Source organism: Triturus cristatus, chromosome 7 (genome assembly GCF_964204655.1).
Source record: "Triturus cristatus chromosome 7, aTriCri1.1, whole genome shotgun sequence".
Taxonomy (NCBI): domain Eukaryota; kingdom Metazoa; phylum Chordata; class Amphibia; order Caudata; family Salamandridae; genus Triturus; species Triturus cristatus.
In genome coordinates this window covers 630,003,806-630,023,631 of record NC_140590.1, presented here as the reverse complement: position 1 = coordinate 630,023,631, position 19,826 = coordinate 630,003,806, and the positions used below count along the sequence as shown (strand labels likewise).

Sequence of the window (19,826 nt, the reverse complement as noted above, 5' to 3'; positions counted from 1 at the left end):
GCTGGTATCTAGTGATTCCTCTCGAGGTCCCTTCGCGATCCCTTCTCCGTCGACTTGTGGGTCCTTGAGAAGGGTACTTTGACTTTCAACGGGCTTTCCTGGTTGCTCCAGATGTGCCCTGATTATACATTACTTGGGGAGTCTAAAGGACCTTGCTGGTCCATACGGAAGCCGTTTTACTTTCACTGCGTAGGTTGCCGTTGCCAAGGCGTGTTGGTCTCCAATCCGGACAGACTGTGGTTGTTTTTTTTTTTTTCTCCTTTTCTTTTCTTTTTTTTTTGTTTTTTTTTTTTGTTCCTCATTTACTGCCATGGTTCCAGACTACTGAGAGCCAACTGTATGGGTGGCGAAAGTTGCGAGTGTACCAATGCGCTGTCACAGCTGATGCTGGAAGGGCAGTAGGTGACAAGTCAAATACAGGAGCCCTACAGCTGCCATGGTCACCCCAGCAGCCCAACCCTTACTAGTCAACAGACAGAAGTTAACCAACTTTAAGGTTATATGTGCTGTTGCCGTAGAGACCTACGAGCCTGGACCATCGGAAAAAGAGAAGAACAGCAAGATAGTACCAAGGCAGGATAATCATCGGAGCTGGGGAAAAAAAAAAAAAAAAAAAAAACCCAGCCAGCACAACAAATTCAAACCAGGCCATCCAGTAACCTCCAAAAGTTTCTCCTGTCCCGATTACCAGCCCTGACGATATCTAATATAGAGAACTGAAGCAGGGATCTACGCCACTCAAAGAAAGATGGTACAGTGGGCTCTTTCCAACGTTTACAGATTTCTCTACGAGCCACCAACATTGCGTAGAATAGAAGATTACCAGCCGTTGATCGTGTGCAATCTGCTGTTCCAAAAATTACTAGCTTCAGATCTATTAATAGCGGACGACCTAGCCAGGCCGAGAGTTTGCTACTGATTGCGTCCCAAAATGGAGTTAAGTGAGGGCATTAAAAAAACATGTGAGCATCAGTAGCCTCCATAAGTCCACATCTCGGACAAGCCACCAGACCACCAGCCGCGAATTTCGAAAGTCTATGTGGAGAGTAGTAAGCCCTATGTAATGTAAACAAGTGATTCCTGCGTAGCCTAGCTGGTTTCACTAATTCCCACAGCAGTTTACAGGAAAACAACCAAAGATCTACAAGATTGGGGGTCGGTACCAGGGAACTCCACAGCTGTTCCGGGAGAAGAAAATCGCCGTCCATTTCATCCATTATTAAGGAGTACCATAGCGAGACCTCTTTTTTTACAGCAGGCTGATCAACTAAGAGGGTTTCCAACTGACTTCCTCCCCCTAGAATGAACTTAATAGAACGTGTAGGTCGCATTCTTACCGCTTGGGCCCAACTTGCTATTTGTAGATATTTAAATCTCGAAAGATTGGGCCCAACTTTACGAACTAGGTCCTCCCAGGGGAGCAAAGTCCCTTCCACAAAGAGATCCCCCCAAACAACCAACCCAGATTCCCTGAGTGGTAAAGCCAGTGCGTCATTTAGCCAGGTTGGCGCCTCAGGGAGGTCCCATAGAGGAGCTCTGCTAGAATAATACCCCAAGTTAATACAGGATTTTATTTTTGCCCAAGTTCTTGCCAGACCCTGTAGGATCTTCAACTTGACCTTTTTGAAGAATTTGGGGTCTCCGAATTTAAACAGAAAACCAGACTGCCCAACTCCTTCGCACTTCAACAGAGTGGCAAACAAATTGCCGATCCCGACGCCAGAAGGTGTTTTTAAGAGCATACGTGAGTGGGAAAGCTGGAATGCCCAGAGATAAACCTGTAGGTCAGGCCCGGCCAAGCCCCCCTTCTCTCTCCGACGCCTTATCTTTTTCCAGGCTATCCTTGGGTTTTTATTACACCAAATAAAAGAGCTTATCTCGCTCTGGAGTTTAGCCAACAAAACGGGTTCAAAGTAAAGAGGAATTGTATTAAACAAGAAAGAAACCCTAGGGAGAATAGACATTTTCACCAGGTTAACTCTACCAATTACAGTAAGGGGAAGGTGTAGCCAAGCTCTCATCAATTTGCGACATTCTTTTGCAATTCTAGCAAAGTTGGTAGGGGCGATCTGAGAGATATCCTTAGTAATGTTTAAGCCCAAATAACGAAGAGTCTTATTTGAGCCATTACCAAAGCTGCTACCGACATCGTTCCACACCAATGTTTCTGTTTTGGCTGCGTTTACCTCATAACCAGAAACATTTCCAAATTCCACAGCCAGCCCAATGACAGCCGGGAAGGCAGAATCGATGTCAGAGGTCATAACCATGAGATCATCCGCATATAACGCAACCTTCTTCTCCCATCCCCTACATGCGAAAGGTATGATGGAGTGTTCTTCGCGTATTTTTTGAGCGAGAGGCTCAATATAGAGATCAAATAGGAGGGGGGAAAGAGGACAACCCTGACGGGTCCCTCTGGAGATAACAAATGCATCAGAAAGACCTCCGTTACCAAGTACCCGAGCTGTTGGGCGATTATATAGCAAACGTACAGCCCTTCGAAAATTTCCTCCCAGACCAAACTTGGTCAAGGCCCCCGACAGGTACAACCAATTGACCCTGTCGAAGGCCTTAGTCGCGTCGAGTGTTAAAATGGCCAGTGGAGCTGCACTCAAAGTGGCCATGTCGATAGCCCCTATTAGGTCGTATGTTAGCTCGAAGAGCTGACGGCCTGCAATGAAACCCTTTTGGTTGGGATGTACTAATGTTGGAATGACTCGACCCAGCCTTCTTGCCAACAGAGAGGCAAAAATTTTATAATCAGCATTTAATATAGATATAGGGCGGTAAGAGCCACAATCGGTAGGGGGTTTACCAGGTTTTAATATAAGGGTAATGGAAGCGTCATTCCAAGTTGCTGGTGGTGTAACCCCTCCTACTAAGATTTGATTAAACAATGATGTAAGAGAAGGAGAAATTTCTTCAACTAGGATCTTATATAGCTCTACCGGTAAACCATCCGGACCAGCAGCTTTCCCTGCCTTGGCAGCTCGCACAGCCTCCTCTACCTCTTCCCTGGTTATCTCCCTTTCCAGTATTTCAGATTGCAGATCCGATAATCTCGGAAGAGAAATACCCGCTAACCAACTCTCAATAGCTGATGAGTCTATGTTATTATCCTCCTGATAGATGTTCTGGAAGAAGTTTTTAAAAGTGGTTCTAATCTCCAAATCCGAGAAGACAGTGCCCTGGGGAGATGTTACAGCGGTTATTATATTACGCGCCCTATCAGATTTGGTTTTCCAGGCCAACAGCTTGCCTGCCCCTTCTCCATATTCAAAGTGCGATAATTTACTCGCTTCCCATTTTTGCAAAATACGTTCGTTTAATACAGATGCCAGATCAGCTTTAAGGGAAGCAAGTTTCTCATGGAGAGCAAGACATCTATCTGTAGAGTCTTGACTAGTAAAATTAATTTCCGCTTGCACTTGAAGAAGTGCAGCTTCAATGGATGATATCTTCTGCGTGTATTGCCTCCTTCGATATACTACCTTATTTTTAATTAATCCTCGAAGACAACACTTGAATGCGTCCCAAATGACCGGAGGGTCTGAGGATCCAAAATTGATACGCATGAACTCAAGAGTGTCAGCTCTAATAGACAGGACATCTTGGGGACAAGAGAGTAGAGATCTGTCAAATGACCAGGAAGTAGTAAGAGGTTTAATAACCCCGACTATCTCAAGAAGAACAGCAGAATGATCTGAAAGGTGTGATGGATAGTAAGAAATATCTTTAACAGAATCAACCAAGGCGTGACTTATCAGGAAGTAATCAATTCTAGATTGATGGTGGTACTTATAATTGTGAAATGAAAAACCTGGTTTTGTACCTGCTCTTGCCCGCCAAATGTCGGTGAACCCATATTGCTTAATGGAACTCAATAAAAAAGCTCTAGCTTTAGAGGGGGTCAACTGTCTACTACGGGGGTCTTATCTAACATTGGATCCAGCACTATATTAAAATCCCCTGTAAGAATTATGGGATCTGGAAAGTGCAACAGACTTGAAAAGAGAGACTCTAAGGGAGATGAATCGTCCAGGTTAGGACCATAAAAACCTGCCAATGTTAGTTTTACCCCACCAATAACCACCAAGGTGATCGCCCACCTACCTCCCTGGTCGACCTGCTGAGTTAAAATTCTTGTATTGATGGATGTTTTGAACAAGATAGAAACACCCCTCGTATTAAGCGACTGGGAGGTGGATACCGAAAGATCGATCCACCTATTCCTTTTCACCAAATCGAGCATCTCCTCCTCAATGAGATGAGTCTCCTGGAGTACAATGATCTGCGCATCAATATCACGAAGATACTGTAAAATTTTATTAGCCCTTGGTTTGGTGCGCAGACCATTGACATTCCAAGAGAGAATCCTAAGATTACTCATGGGTCAAATTCACATTAGAGAGAGTAAGGTGAAATTTAAGCTCAAGAACCAGGAACCTAAACATGCTCCTAAAGTAATCGTCCTGTCTAACACAAAAAGAAAAAACGTGACTACATATAAATTTACACCACTGAATCTGAGGCCAGACTGAAAATGAGGAAATTTTTCCAATAACACCAACCCACACCCTTAACCTATCCCCTACACCCCTGTGACCTAACCTCACCCCCCCCGCCCCCTGAGGAACCCTTGTAAGGACCAACCGGAGACCGGTTTGTGGTACCCCTTACCTAACCCCACCCCCCGGAGTGAGTGCACAAAACGTGGTTCCATACGTGCGAATTGTGCTATATCTTTAATAGAGAAGAAACTTTTTTTTTTTTTTTTTTTTCTTTTCCTCCCCCCTCCATAAGTTTAAACCCTTTATTTACCCGCTCTTTTTTTTTTTAATTTGTCTCTTCTTCTCTCATTCCTTCCCTCTCCCTTTTTCTTTTCTCTCTCACCTCCCTTTTATTTATTATTTTTATTTTTTTATTTTTTTTATTTAACCTTCCATTTATCTCTTTTTATTATTTTCCTGGTAGTGGGTTATATTATATTACGAATCAGAAGGAGATCAACTATAGATATGTGCTCAGGAAGGGCCACCCGTTGCGCCCCTGTCACTTTGGAGGGTAGATAACAATTCATCAGCAGCCTGCGCAGTGCGGATATTGTACATTTTGTTATTCAACATGACCTTCAATAGCGCAGGAAAACTTAGCTGAACGGTGGCACCATGTTTCCGAAATGCATCCATCCTTTTGCCCAACTCCCACTGCTTTTCAAGTGTCACTCTAGATAAGTCAGATCGTACCTGAAATGTGAAACCTTTATAGACCAGGGACTTCAGCTTTAAAGCTGCACTAAGAATCTGCTCCTTTATAGTGTATGTGTGGAAATTCACAAGGATCCGCCTCGGTTTTGATCTTTGGGCATTTCGTCTAAAAGGATCCCTATGGACCCGTTGAATATCATTAGCTATTTCTTCTTCAGATAGCCCCAGCGATAAAGAAGAAACTAACAGGGGAACAATGAAACCTTTGACATCAGAACCTTCAATTCCCTCAGGAATATTCAAAAGCCGGATGTTGTTACGCCTGGCATGGTTTTCCAAAGTCTCCATCCTCTCAGCAATTGAAACGTCTTCCTTCTTGAGACTCACTATCTCATCCCTCGCAATATCTAGATTCAAAGATAAGCCGCCAACCGCTTCTTCTAGCGCAATAGTTCTCGTGGTGAGCCCATCAACTTTACTAGCCAATGCCTCACAATAGCTTTTGATCTCTCTCTGAATTGCAGCTGATTCTTCAAAGCCACGTTTAATATCAGCTGAGAGAGACCGAAACATTTGCTCCAGAGAGGGAGCAGGTAAAAAAGGTAGAGATGAGGCAAGGACAACTGGGGACTCTTGAGGTGGTCCGGCTCCCAAAACATGCGAGGCCTGTTGATGGCTGCCAATCAGTGTTACTTCTAGCCCCCCCCGAGACGGGCTCTGCACCTGAGCCGGTAGGACTGTATGTGTTTGATGCGGGGGCTGCCCATCACCCACTACTCCAGGGGGTACTTGAAGTTCACCGCCTGACCCCCCGTGCTCTGACAATAAGGGGGGGACGGGAACTAAGGCAGATCCAATGTTACCAGATGAGGTGACACAGGATAATGGGGGGGCTTCCAAGCAAGTCGAGTCAACAGACAGAATCTGCGATTCAGAGATGAAGGACCTCATAAGCTCAGGGGAAAGTGTAGGGGCATGTGTAGGGGCATGTACAGGGACAGAGGGCAAGGGACCAGGGCAGGGAGTATAGACCAAATCACCCATTATAGGCTGCGGAGAGGAAAATTGCAGGAGAATTGGAGGAGAGACGGGGGTAGAATTTGTCTGGTTATTAGGGGGCGGAGAAGAAAGGTCGGAGACTGAAACGGGAATAGGCTCTAGTGACGGTGACGGTGCTGAAGAATAATCTTGACTACCCACATGGATGTCCTCACCTTCAGGTTGGAGGGTAGTGGCAAATAGTGTATCAGGGCTTTTCCCAATGTTAAGCAGTTGGGGAACCGCTTTGAAGTAAGAGCGCAATGAGGGTGTAATCTTTGAATTCGAATCTAGAACAGACTTTCCTGACTTTCCTGACCTTACAACCCTATCAGCCTTATAAGCTCTCTTACCCTTCACCTCATTCGCTAGGAAAGAAGAAGCTTTAACTGTGTATTGTGACCTTAGTGGCAAGTTTTTTGTAGACTGATAAGGCTTTGGGGTCTTTTGTATCTTCACACCCCTACTAGCCACGTTGCTTTCAGAAGGCGGGTGGCCCTTTGCACACTTGTCCTCCCAACCTTCCTTTCCTTGACACTTATTCCCGCCTGTACGACTGCTCTCCGAAGACAAAACCTCCAAGGCTCCAGGCTGACACCCCGGCAGACCACCCAGCTCCTCTCCCTCAGGCAATTTGTTCAAGCCAGCCCCCCGACTTGCACCACTTCACCTGAGGTCTTCGCTTCTCTAATGCGGATTTTGTTCTCGTAGCAACTCCCGAAGCCGATGAGCTGACTTCGCCGTCAGGCGCCGTCTCCACTGATGCTGTGAGTGCTTCGGGAGCCGCCACCTCGGCGCTGGAGAGAATCAAACCACCACTGGAACCGGACGGAGAAGCTAACGGCAACTGATTTCGCCTTCCCCGCCACTGACTTCGCTTTCCACGCCGTAGCTCCAGAGCCGCTTCACTCCAGCGCCGGACTCCAGGCGCAATGTTCCGCCTCTGCTAACTCGAAAACGCCAGCACAGATTCCTCGGATTCCTCGGCGCCCACAAGCAGCAGACACATGGAGGAAAAAAAAGAGCGTGACTAGAAAAGAATCAGGTAGAACTATTCTTTCCACACTGTTTAGCACGGAGGAACCGTAAAAAAACGCCGATGCAACATTCCTCACTCCGGAGGTTTAGGGGCGGAGTACCGCGGCAGCTAACCTGCTGCCGCCATGTTCCTCCCTCGTCAGATGTACCTGGATGAAACTCTGCTACAGAATCCCATAACTTCTACTATCTACACGACGTTGGACGACCGAAGAATCTCCCTTGGAGTAAAGGAGCATATGCTTCTTGGCAATCCCTGAGGCTGTGCTTTGGGCTACTTGTAGTCCAGACCCCGAGAAGTGATTCCACCGAAGATTGCTGGCCTACACTCCTCGAGTGACCCGTGGGCTGGTATCTAGTGATTCCTCTCGAGGTCCCTTCGCGATCCCTTCTCCGTCGACTTGTGGGTCCCTGAGAAGGGTACTTTGACTTTCAACGGGCTTTCCTGGTTGCTCAAGATGTGCCCTGATTATACATTACTTGGGGAGTCTAAAGGACCTTGCTGGTCCATACGGAAGCCGTTTTACTTTCACTGCGTAGGTTGCCGTTGCCAAGGCGTGTTGGTCTCCAATCCGGACACCGACCCCCCAGCACTCGACATCCTTCGTGGTACAGACTGTGGTTGTCATCGATGCTTCCTAGTCTCCGTGGCAGTGGAGTCAAGCTTCACCTCATCACACCTGAAACACCCGACATCGGTGGGCATTTGTCTATCGTGCCCCTGGTCACTGGCAAGTGACCCAGACTCTGTCCCCTCTGCTTTCAGGTTCTTCACATCTTCGATCCAGGCTTGGATCACAATGGACACTTCTCCTTTCCACGGCAGCAGCACTTTACAGCAACTCCATTGAGTTCATCCTCCATTGAGGGTTCATCCTCGACTCAACGTTCTCCATGACCAAGCAAGTCAGCGCCGTCTCCTCTTCCTGCTTCAACATCCTTCGCATGCTCCGCAAGATCTACAGGTGGATCCTCACCAACACAAGAAGAACGGTGAACCAGGCCCTCGTCAGCAGCAGGCTGGACTACGGAAACGCCCTCTACGCGGGAGCCCCGGCCAAACTGCTGAAACGACTGCAACGCATACAGAGCGCCTCTGCCCGCCTGATCCTCGACATCCCTTGACACAGCCACATCACACCCCACCTGAGAGACCTGCACTGGCTCCCCGTCAACAAAAGGATCACCTTCAAGCTCCTCCCCCACGCACACAAGGCACTCCACGACACCGGACCAGCATACCTCAACAGTCGACTCACCTTCTACACCCCGAACCGCCAGCTCCGCTCCGCCGACCTCACCCTCGCCACCGTCCCCCGCATCCAAAGAACGAACTCCGGCGGTAGATCGTTCTCCCACCTCGCCACCAAGACATGGAACACCCTCCACATCCTCGTACGACAGACCCAGGACCTATTAACCATCAGGAGGCTACTCCAGACCCTCACAGGTGTGTAGTGCGCTTTACAAATGCCTTGAATGATTGATTGATTGACGACATCGAAGATTCCCAACACCATTTGACACCTATGCACCCGGCTTCCCTGGGTTAGGTAACACGAGTACTCCGGTGCTCACATGGGTGCTGGCCTTAGAACCTTCTAAGTCTGAAAGGGTTTGCTCCAAGTCCTCTCCTAAGTGTCTTTAAACTCTAAAATTCCAACCGCGGCTTTCCCATAGGATTGAACGGAGCTCGCAGCTGTGTTCCCACACTGTACGCATCCTCGTTGGTCCCTTGTGTCACTACCTTGGGTGGTCCTTGGGGTCCCAGCGAATCTACGTGCTCTAGGCACTGTGTCTAGTCAAGTCGTGGTTCTTATACCACTTTCTTAATATATGGTTTGGTCTTCCCTTGGGGCCCATTGTATATTGTGCTATTTACTGCTGTTTTAGAACTGTATTATTGTGTGCCTTGCTCTCTAACTTCATAAAGAGGTTAGTAGAGAGTGTTTAGAAATAAATACATATATTTTATATATATACCTTGTGTGGTTCTCCTTTCATTTAGTTATTCAAGAGGTTATAATCTGGTAAACCAAGCTGCTTTACGCTCCTTCAAGACTTAGCCTGAAGGCTGCTCTCCATAACTACCACTAGGATAGCTTTCAATAAAGGTTGTCTTAAACCTAATCATCAATAAGGGTTGTTTGGACTGGTGCCCACTATAACTAGTGGACAGCAAATACCAGGCCAACTTCTCACAGGGCCATCATCTTCTCCACACCTTGGTGTCCTCCGTGTGAAAGCTGGGTCACTCGTGACTGGAGGGACGCGGGGATCACGATCCAAGACCCTCTTAGCAGGATCCTCCCTTGGGTAGCATCCAGCTCATCCCAGACTCTCCACATGTGTATCAGGCTTTCTTTCTCTGGGCCGGACCACGAGCTGACAGACTGTAGGAATTGACGCCATTGTCCCCCTTGAACAGCTGCTTTGACCTTGGCGATGATTGGGTCTGCTTCTGTGGCGACTGCCACCTCCTCGAGGGCACGTGAGTGCCGATATCATGTTAAGGTGGGCCTCAGTGCTGTCAGTACCTGGGTCTTCACCAGTTTCTTCTCCTTTGGTCGGATGTCTTGAGAGAAAAGCGGCAGGATTTTTGGCGCCCGGCCGATAGGTTACGTCCATCTCATACTGCTGGAGTCCAATGGCCGACCGTTTGATGCGTGGTGGTGGGTGGGGTGCCGAACCTTTAAACAGCGGCACCAGGGGTTGATGGTCCGTGATGACCTTGAACGGGTGTCTGCATACATACAGATGGAAATGCCTGCATGCCCAGCGGATTGACAGGGCTTCCCTTTCGATCTGGGCGTATCTCTTTTAGGTTGGGGAGAGTGTTTTACTGGCATAGGCTAAGGTGGCCCACCGTCCTGGCTCTTGCTCAAGGGTGAGGACGGCCCGAGGCCTACGGGGCTGGCATCCACGAGTATCTCTGTACGCCTGGTGGGGTTGAAGTACACCAGTGTGGTGTGGTCAAGGAGAGCGTGCTTCACTGCTTGGAAGGCGGCCTCTTCACTCTGGCCCCATCGCCACATGGCATCAGCCCGGGTGAGGTTTCGGAGCGGCTCCGCGATGGTGGCCAGATCCGGGATGAAGCGGCTACAGTAGGTGGCCATACCAAGGAAGCTGCGTACTTCAGTTACTGTTAGGGGTGCCAACGTGTTCTTGATGGCTTTGGATTTCCGGGGGTCGACCTGTATCCCTTCCTGTGTGAACATGTAGCCGAAGAATACTATTCGCTGCTAGAACAGTAGGCATTTCTCCCTATGCAGGGTGACCCCATGGTCTTGGAGCCTTTTCAGCGTGGCTCTCAGGTGTCGGTGGAGTTCTTCGGGTGTCTGTGAGTGGATGAGGAAATCATCTTTTATGTTTAGTACGCTGGGTAGCCCGACTAATATCTCTTTGACCGCGTTCTGGAAGATCTCAGCGGCTGAGGATATACCGAAGTTTAGGCGTTTATATCTTCTTAGGCCAAGATGTGTGCTGAATGTAGTTCTGTATCGGCTTTCTTTTGCAAGCACCAATTGATGGCATCCGGCATTCAGATCCAACATCGAAAACCATCTAAACCCATTTAGGTCAACCAGAATGTCATCCATTGTCAGCGTTATGTGGCGTTCCCGCTAAATGGCCTTGTTGTGGAGGCGCATGTCAATGCAGAGTCTTATTTTCCCTGGTTGGCGAGGCTTTTCAGCGATCACCATGGGGGACACCCATGGTGTGGGTCCCATGACTTTCTCTATGACCCTTTGATCTTCTAGCTTCTGCAGCTCTTCTTCCACTAGTGGTCGGAGGTGGAAGGGGTCCTCCGGTGTCTTAGTGCCGTTGGTGTGACTTTCGGGTCTATATGCAGTTTGACTGGGGCTTTCTTTATCCGGCCTAGCCCTTTGAACAACTCCTCAAACTGACTGAGCAGCTCTTTGGTCTGGTCAGCTTGGACACTTCTGGCGAATGTCACCTGTCCCAGGTCTTCTGCTGCGTGGCTGCTTAGTAGTGTGTCGGCCTCCTGGTTGATGACATGGATGTCAACGGTGATCTCAGTGTCTTCTGACCGCACTGGCATGATCATTTTACCCCGTAGGGGCAAAGGTGTGTCGCTTCCGTAGGCGAAGATTTTGGTCTTTGACCGCTGGAGTTCAAGTTTTGGCTTTAGTTTATTGTATTGTTGTATTCCCATGACGGTGACTGACGCGCCTGTGTCAATCACAGCGTTGACTTCTGATCCAGTTATATACAACGTGCATCGGGGTTGAGGACGTCTCTGCCTTTTCAGAGCCTGAGTAAAAGAGACTAGGTATGTTTCCCGTTCCTCGTCTGACAACAAGTTGTCTGCTTGGTAGGTATTTTGTTCTTTCTTCATGCACCCTGACGAGGATGACAGCGAGATGTTCGACAGTTGACGGACCATCCTCCTTACTTGCTTGGGTCTTTTCCCTTCTTTCCGCTGTGCCTTCTTCCTACACACTGATGCAAAGTGGTTCGCAATGCCACAGTTGGTGCACGTCTTACCTTGCGCCGGGCATGATTGTGGTGGGTGTTCTTCATACCCGCAGTATCCGCATAGGCCTTTCGGGTGAGGCGGTGGGCGGTCTCTTGAGCGGTAGGTCTTGTCTCGTGGTCTGACAGGGTCACCACGTTCAGCCTTGACAGTGACGCTCTTCTCTGTGTTGCCCATCGGGGCGAAGTCCATTTCTTCCGCTCGCGCAGCTGACAGGTCTTGGGACCGTGCCAGCACTAGTATGTCGTTCATCGGTATATTCGGCTGCCTTAGGATAAGGCCTTGCAGGACTTTGCCGGCGGATCCCGAGGATTAGCTGGGCCCTGATTTCTACTGCGGCTCTCTCTCCCACGAGGTGAATACTGGCAAGCACTCTTAGTCTTGAATGAAAAGAGTCAACTGATTCTCCCTCTCTTTGTTTGGTTTGCCTCAATTTGAAATGCTCGAAGTCTAGATTTAATTGAGGGTCAAAGTGTGCGTTTAACGTAGCAAAAGCAAATAAATCTCCTCCCCCGCATAGTGGAGGAGTAATGAGCGTTTGATGGTTCCGTCCGTCTCACGGGTGGCAATAAAGTAGTTTTCTAGGCGTCCAAGCCAGACTTTCCATCTTGGCGACACTGTGGCGGGGTCCGCTGATTCGCTGATGGGAGGCAAGACTCCTGTGGGGGTTGTTGGATCGTGGCCCTTACTGGGGCTTGTACCCCTCCTTCTTGATCGCTCATGGCGCTGGCAGGTGGAGTGACTGGGTGTCGCAGTGAGGGTGTTGCGCCGTGAAGGGTGTCCCTGAGGCACAGGCCAGCATGACAGGCGCTTTCGGGCCCTTGTGTGGTCAGCGCTTGTAGGCGCGGCTTGTTGGCACGTGGTCAGGCCTTGCCAGGTGGATGCGCGCCTGGATATTGCCACTGTTCTTTGTGCGCGACTCACCCGTGGAATGAGGGTGTTTGATGCTATTTTTTTTCCCAGAGACGGGCCTCCTGCCTCGTCGAAACCACGTGGTTCCCACTGTGCCACCGTGTCTGTAAGGGCTTGAGGGTGCGTTGCAGCACCTTATGGTGGAAGCTTGCTGGAGCGTTGGCTGCTCCGTCCCTCGTCGCCAGTTTTAACGTATGGGCCCCCACCAGGCTGAACAGGTGCAGCTGTGGTGCGTAATGTCACTGCAGCATTGACTGGACGCTCACACCGTGTAGTATTGAGCGCGGACTGCCGATACGCAACTCCGCCTACCTTTATTTATATCCGCGCTCTGCCTTCCGGCGAGAGCGCGAGGGCTGAACATTTCGGGAGCGTGCGCCGGCAAAACAACTAGCATGCTAACTGTTACAAGTACTATAGTTATAAGTTAACATTTATTGGTTTCAGGGACAGGGCTGGACTGGGACGCCAAAGCAGTCCTGGCAATTTTCACGGACCAGCCCCTGGGGAAGAGCTGCCTGGCCCCAGGAGGCTGCAAATGCTTGCTTGCTGCTTTTGTTACTGGGAGCTGATACTACAGCACCGCTATAAAACTGGCCCCCCAGTTACAAAACTGGCCCCCCACCGCTGCAAACCCAGCCCCCAGCATTCCAGCCTCCCTGGTTAGCGCCCGATGCCCAGTCCAGTTCTGATCAGGGACCAACCTAGCAACTGTTTGTAACATTGCATTTAGAGATGCTAGCCAAATTGAAGAGATAGCAATGAGTCTCCATATTCCCAATGTTTAACAGACTTCAGCAAACTTAGATAACAGTAGATATTCTTTGCCGTTAAGTTCATGTGTGTTCCAATTCGGTTTGGTGTGATACCTAGAGATTTGACATTGATGATAAATTCAGGTGATAAATTTAGCTGCTTCGATTACGTTGCGCAGCCGTTTAAAAGACAGGAAATCTTGGAGTCTGAGTTAAGGAGCATAAAGTCAGTTTTCCTGGGACTTAATCTAGTTTCGTAGGAGTCATCCATTCTTGTATCCGGTTTAAGCAATATTTGATAGTTAACAAATTCAGGGGAATTTATGTGTAGATAAAGTTTATCTTTTCATATTGATTGTAGGTGATGCCAAAGGAATTCATAAGGTAATTCAATGATTCATGGTGAAGATTAAATAGTATATGGACAAATATGGATTCCTAAGGGGCCCCAAACAGCATGAGGAGTAGTACAAAGAGTGACATATTGATTTTAATCATTTGAAATCTGTTAAAAAGGTAGTACCATTTAAAGAGTATTCTTGCATTGCTATTTTTTTATTTTAGTGTGCCACATAATATAGACTGTCACGGGGCATCAATGCTATCAACTACAGCTGGAAGATTTACTACCACCAGGAGATAGACATCCTCTTGGTCCACATTCTTGAATGCATAATCAGTAACATATATCATGACGGTTTCATTGCTCAACTATAATTGAAACTAGATTGGTGTATTTTCAGTAAGGAGTTTTTAAGAGTATTATTTATGTTGTTCTGACAGGAGGATGTATGCAATAATTGGGAGTCCTTTCATAAGACAGTGGTTTTAATTGGGGTGTTTGAGTATGTCATTTACAACCCCTCTTTGAAGGCTGTTAGCACACTGCACTGAGTTTAAAAAGTGTTTATGGGAACCAAATGCTTTGGCTGGGTACAATGGAGGCGAATCTTAGATGTAGTTTGATGGATTTTATAAGGTTAAAATCTTTTTAAGATCATGGGTGTTGATGTGTGTAAAAAATCTAGGTTTTGATAAATAGTTTTGGCGTTTAGTTAGGTTTGTAAATCAAATATTCAGAGAGATGGCCCTCTTCCTAAACGTTGAGGATTTTGAGAGATGTTAGCTAGATCAGAAACACTACAATGGGGAGTATTTGAAGGCGGCTAGCTTTAAGGAAGCCAAACGTTTTTAGATGATTCTTTGCTTACTTCAATTGATTTTTCAGAAATTCAGTTTTGAGTTTAAATATGTTTTCTTTGTACTTTTTCTTGCTTTCTTTTAGATGTTTGTTAATTTGAGAGTATGACTCTTTCCATGAATGTTCTATAAATTGCAATAATTTACTCTCATAGTTTAATTTTATTATGTATGAATCTCCTGTGTTTTTGACTTTTGCCTATTTTTCTCACAGGGAACGCGTTTTTCAATATTACTGGATAAAGAGAATTTGTGATGCTGTACTGTAGATGAATGATTTGCTGGAATTGTTTATATAAAGAGCGAGGTTTTTTTAAGTTGTGGTCACCTAGACTTACATTTGAGATGTGGATACACCTATGGTTTTGGCTGTCTGTTGGTTTTGCAGAAGCCACGCATTTCAAGAAATGAGATGTGTCGACAGTGAGAGGAATCAGTGGTAGTGTTTTTTTTAAACAGTTAAGAGGAGCTTAGGACTACTATGATGAGATAAAAAGCTTCCTCTTTGCTGTGGATTGTTTTTGGAATGTCGGAGTAAGTTAATTGCTTTTCGTACTTAATATTTCAATACGGGTTTAGATCACCTTTCAATACAAATCTCTGCTGTAAGTAGTTGATTTATAGCATATTCAATGCCAGATTGTTTTTCAGGGGTGACAGATAAGGTTTGCTGTAAGCACATTTTGAGGCCCTGGAAAGTAAGATTATGTGGAGTTTGGAATGCAAGAGTTTTCTGAAAGGTGGCTACTCCACTATCCTTTTGTCTTTTATGTCGCAGTGGATGACGTAATAGTGGAAGGAAATATTATATCAATAAAAAGATTATCTGCGAGATCAATTCTCTATCAGAAACAGCATGTCTATGTTTTGGGCATGTAGAAAAGCTGAGATGTTGCCAGTATTTACTATTGATGGTCTAAAAGTGTGTATGGTGTATAGATTCCTAAATTACACTCCTGCCTTGTCTGTGAGCATTCAAGGTCTAGTGTAAATGGAATAAGAATCCTGAGGCATTAGCATTTTCTTTTTGTGTGTTATTTACATTTTCCGGAAGATAGTTCTATGTTTTAGATTGTAGTGTTTAGTGTGCTAAGAGCTTCCTGTAGATGGGTACATTTTTGGAGGGCACAAATGTAAATGGTGAGGTTAGGTTAACTTTGTCAATAAGAGTAGTTGTAAACTAGTAGGTGACGAGATGACTGGGGTCGCACGTAATAGTTGTCAATTGGGCTTTTGAGCTAGATGATGAAGTTAATTGTGCTTTATATGCATTGGAGTATATTCATTTAAAAAACGAGCTCCAATTGCTTTTGGCAGAAGTTGTTTATCAGATTTTAGATTTGAGAGTTAAGACTTTTACCGGTTAGGGTGTTTTCTTTTTAGGATACTTGAAAGTAAAGTGCATGAGTAGGGTGAAGGATGTGTGTTTAGTGGTGGGACACGAATTCTGGTAGCAAAATTGATTTGTTTTATCAATCATTCAATCAATCAGGGAGATTGTAAGCGCACTACTCACCCGTGAGGGTCTCAAGGTGCTGGGGGGTGGGGGGGGGGGGGGGGTGGGGAGGGCACCGTTCCGGTCAATCGAAGAGCTAGGTCTTGAGCGCCCTCCGGAAGATGTTCAGGGAACGGGCGCATCTGATGTTGAGCGGGAGCTCGTTCCAGGTCTTGGCCGCAATGTAGGAAAAGGCTATTCCCCCTGCTTTGGCTCGGCGGATGCGTGGGGTTTTGGCGAGGACAAGGTTGGCGGCTCGGAGGTCTCTTTTGGGTATGTGGAAGGTGATTCTATCGTTGAGGTATTGGGGTCCGGTGTTATGGAGGCATTTGTAGACGTGGGTGAGTATTTTGAAAGTAACTCTTTTTTCGATGGGGAGCCAGTGGAGATTCCAAAGGTGTTGGCTGAGGTGTTCGTGTCAAGGGATACGAGGACGAGTCTAGCGGCAGTGTTCGGTATGGTTTGGAGCTTGCGGAGTAGAGATTTGTTTATGTCGGCATAGAGGGCGTTTCCGTAATCTAGTCTGCTGGTTATGAGCGTATGGTCTTCCTTAACTCGGGGGGGATCCACTTGAACATCTTGCGGAGGATGCGGCGGGTGTTGAAGGAGCTGGAAATGACGTTGTTGACCTGTCTTTTCATGTAGAAAGAGGAGTTGAGTATGATGCAGAGGTTTCTGGCGTGGTCCGTGGGTGTAGGGGGGCTGCCGAGGGCGGTGGGCCAATAGTTGTCGCTTCATTCTGAAGAGGTGGTTCTAAGGATGAGGACTTCTGTCTTCTCTGAGTTGAGCTTCAGGCAGCTGTTGCTCATTCAGAAAGAGACGTACTTCATTCCTTCCTGGAAGTTTAATCTGGTGTTGGTGGGGTCTTTGGTGAGGGAAAGGATGAGCTGGGTGTTGTCTGCGTAGGATACTATGCTGAAGCCGTGCTGTCTGACGATGGCGGCAAGGGGGGCCATGTGGACATTGAAGAGGGTAGGGCTGAGAGATGATCCCTGGGGCACTCGACAGTTGATTTCTGTGGGTTCGGAGAGGAAAGGCGTCAGTCTGACCCTTTGGCTTCTGCCGGTGAGGAATCAGCGGATCCAGTCGAGGGCGATTCCTTGTATGCCAGTATCGTGTAGTCTGGCGGTGGGAGACGGTGTTGAACGGTGCTGACAGGTTGAGTAGGATCAGGGCTGCGGTGTGGCCTTGGTCGAGGAGTTTGCATATGTCGTGAGTGGCGGCGAGTAGGGCGGTCTCGGTGCTGTGGTTGCTGCAAAATCGAGACTGAGAGGGGTCAAGAATGGAGTTGTCTTTGAGGGACCTTGTAAATTCTGTGTTGGTGGTCTTCTAAGCGACTTTTGCCGTGAAAGGGAGGAGCGAGATGGGCCGGTAGTTCTTGAGGTCCGTGGGATCTGCTGAGATCTTCTTAAACAGAGGTCTGACTTCTGCGCGTTTCCAGTCGTCAGGGAAAGTGCCGGTCACAAGAGTTGTCTTGATGGTGCGTCGTAGTTCTGGCGCGATGGCGGTGGCGGCTCTGTTGTAGATGTAAGGTGGGCAGGGGTCTGTGGGGCCCCCTGAGTGGATGCCTTTCATGGTCGATGCGGTCTCCTCGTTCGTGACCAGTGTCCAGGCGGCGATGGTGGATTGGTCAGTGTTGCCGGAGGGCATGATGGTTGTGGCTTCAGGAGTTTGGTCGTGGAAATTGTCGTAGAGGTCTTTGATCTCCTGTGGAAGCAGGATACAAGCTTGTCGCATAGGTCCTGGGAAGGGGTGATGTCCGTGGCTTCGCTGGGGGGGGCCTGGTGAATTCCTGGATGATGCTGAAAAGGCCATTGGCATTGCTGCCGTTGGCGCGGATTTTGTTGTGGATGAAGGTTCTTTTGGGGGTTCTGATGCGTTGGTGGTACTCCATCATGGCGTCCTTGTAGGAAGTGTGGTTTTCTGGTGTCTTGTTGTTTCTCCAGTTCTTCTCGAGGCGTCTGCAGGTGCGTCTGGTATCTTGGAGGTCAGTAGTGAACCAGGCAGTCTTCCTGGGTGCTGTCTGTCGGAGATGTGTGGGGGAGAAGCTTGTCTGCGCAGTTGGAGATCCATGTGTGTAATTCCCTGGCTGCATGGTTGGCGTAGGTTGCCGCAGTGGGTTGCCGCAGTGGGGGATCCCAGGTGAGGGTGGAGTTGAGCTGCTTCTCGGAAACTCTGTTCCAGTTCCTTCATGGAGTGCGCAGAGCCGGTTTGGGAGGCTTGGGTTTGTCAACGAGGAAGTGCACACAGTGGTGGTCGGTCCATGGGGCTTGTGTGGTGTGGCTGAAATGGACGCTGTTTCCTCCTGCGAAGATGAGGTCGAGGGTGTGTCCTGCCTTGTGGGTCAGCGTGTTGACGAGTTGTTTCAGTCCGATGTCGGCGAGGTTGTCCTGGAGTGTGGTGGAGTTTGGGTCACTGGAGTTGTCGAGGTGGAAGTTCAGGTCTCCGATGTGTATGTAGTCCATGGAGGCGATGGCGTGAGGTGTGATGAGGTCGGTGATGGTGTCGGCGAAGAGGGACCGGGGGGTCTGTAGACGAGGGTGCCAAGGAGTGTGGAGTTGGGGGTGGTCTGGATCTTGAAGTGCAGGTGTTCGGCCGTGGGGAAGGTGTCGCTCCATGTGGAGAGACGGAGGGAGTTTTGTGTGCGATGGCGAGTCCTCCTCCCGGGTGGTTGGGGCGGTCCTTCCTCTGGATCTTGTATCTGTCCAGGATGGCGATGTCGGGAGCTGAGGAGGTGTTTGTTCAAGTTTCTATAAAGAAGGCGACGTCGGGTGAGAGGGTGTCCAGGAGGTTCCAGATCTCTACAGCGTGTCTGTGCATGAAACCCACGTTGAGAAGGATGCATCTTAAGGCGTCGGTGGTCTTAGCGGTGGGGGCTGTGGTGAATGTGTGATGGCAGTGGTGGCAGGAGAATTGGCCATGCATTGTGTTCGTCGTGGCCTGCTGGCAGTTGTTGTTTCTGCCGGGGTTGGGTGCGAGGAGGGGGGCTGAGTTGTAGCGTTGGATGGTTGGAGGTCCAGGGTTTGCCTTTGGCGCACCAGAGGCACGCGGCCGCCATTAAATAGGGGAGGAGGAGGGATGCACAGCTGGAAGGCTGGAGCAGGGATCTGCCGGGGGAGAGGGGGCGCAGGGGCAGCAGAGGCAGGAGGAGAGCGCAAAAACGACAGGGGGCACAAAAAAGGCTAAACAAGAGGCACAAAACTAGAAGGCACAGTAAGGAATAAATGAGGAAGAAACAGACTAAAAGAGGGGCACAATAAAGCCGAACAATTACCTGATAAAAACGGGCACAATCACTCACTCTGGACTGGGCGTGAACCCCTATCTGCACTGAGCCCTGCACAAGGCAGCAGCACAGCAGTGGAGCTGCAGCGGGTGAGAGCAGGTCCCTGGCCGCGAGGTTTTATGTGGTGTTATGTGTTTTATGTGTCATTGTACAGTATGAAGGAATGGATACTGTTAAGCAGTATGAGTGTTTTTACAAAAGTATCAAATTGGCATCAGTTTTTCATAAGGTCTACTGAACATTGAGGTAGTATTGAGGGAATACAAAATGGGATGCTGGCTGCGGGGCGGAGTGGATGAGGTTATTGTTAAATTTGGATTGTCATGTTGAGAGGTATGTGCTATATTTTGCTATTTGAGGGACTCATTCATTAAGAAAGTTACTCATTTTAGGA

The 19,826-nt window shown here is 48.2% G+C and overlaps 1 protein-coding gene across 1 annotated transcript in view; it reads right to left on the bottom strand.

Moving 5' to 3' along the window:
- Window positions 1–19,826, bottom strand: part of MILR1 (mast cell immunoglobulin like receptor 1) — a 204,818-nt gene that overhangs the window by 125,353 nt on the left and 59,639 nt on the right. The gene's annotated exons all lie outside the window — the stretch shown is intronic.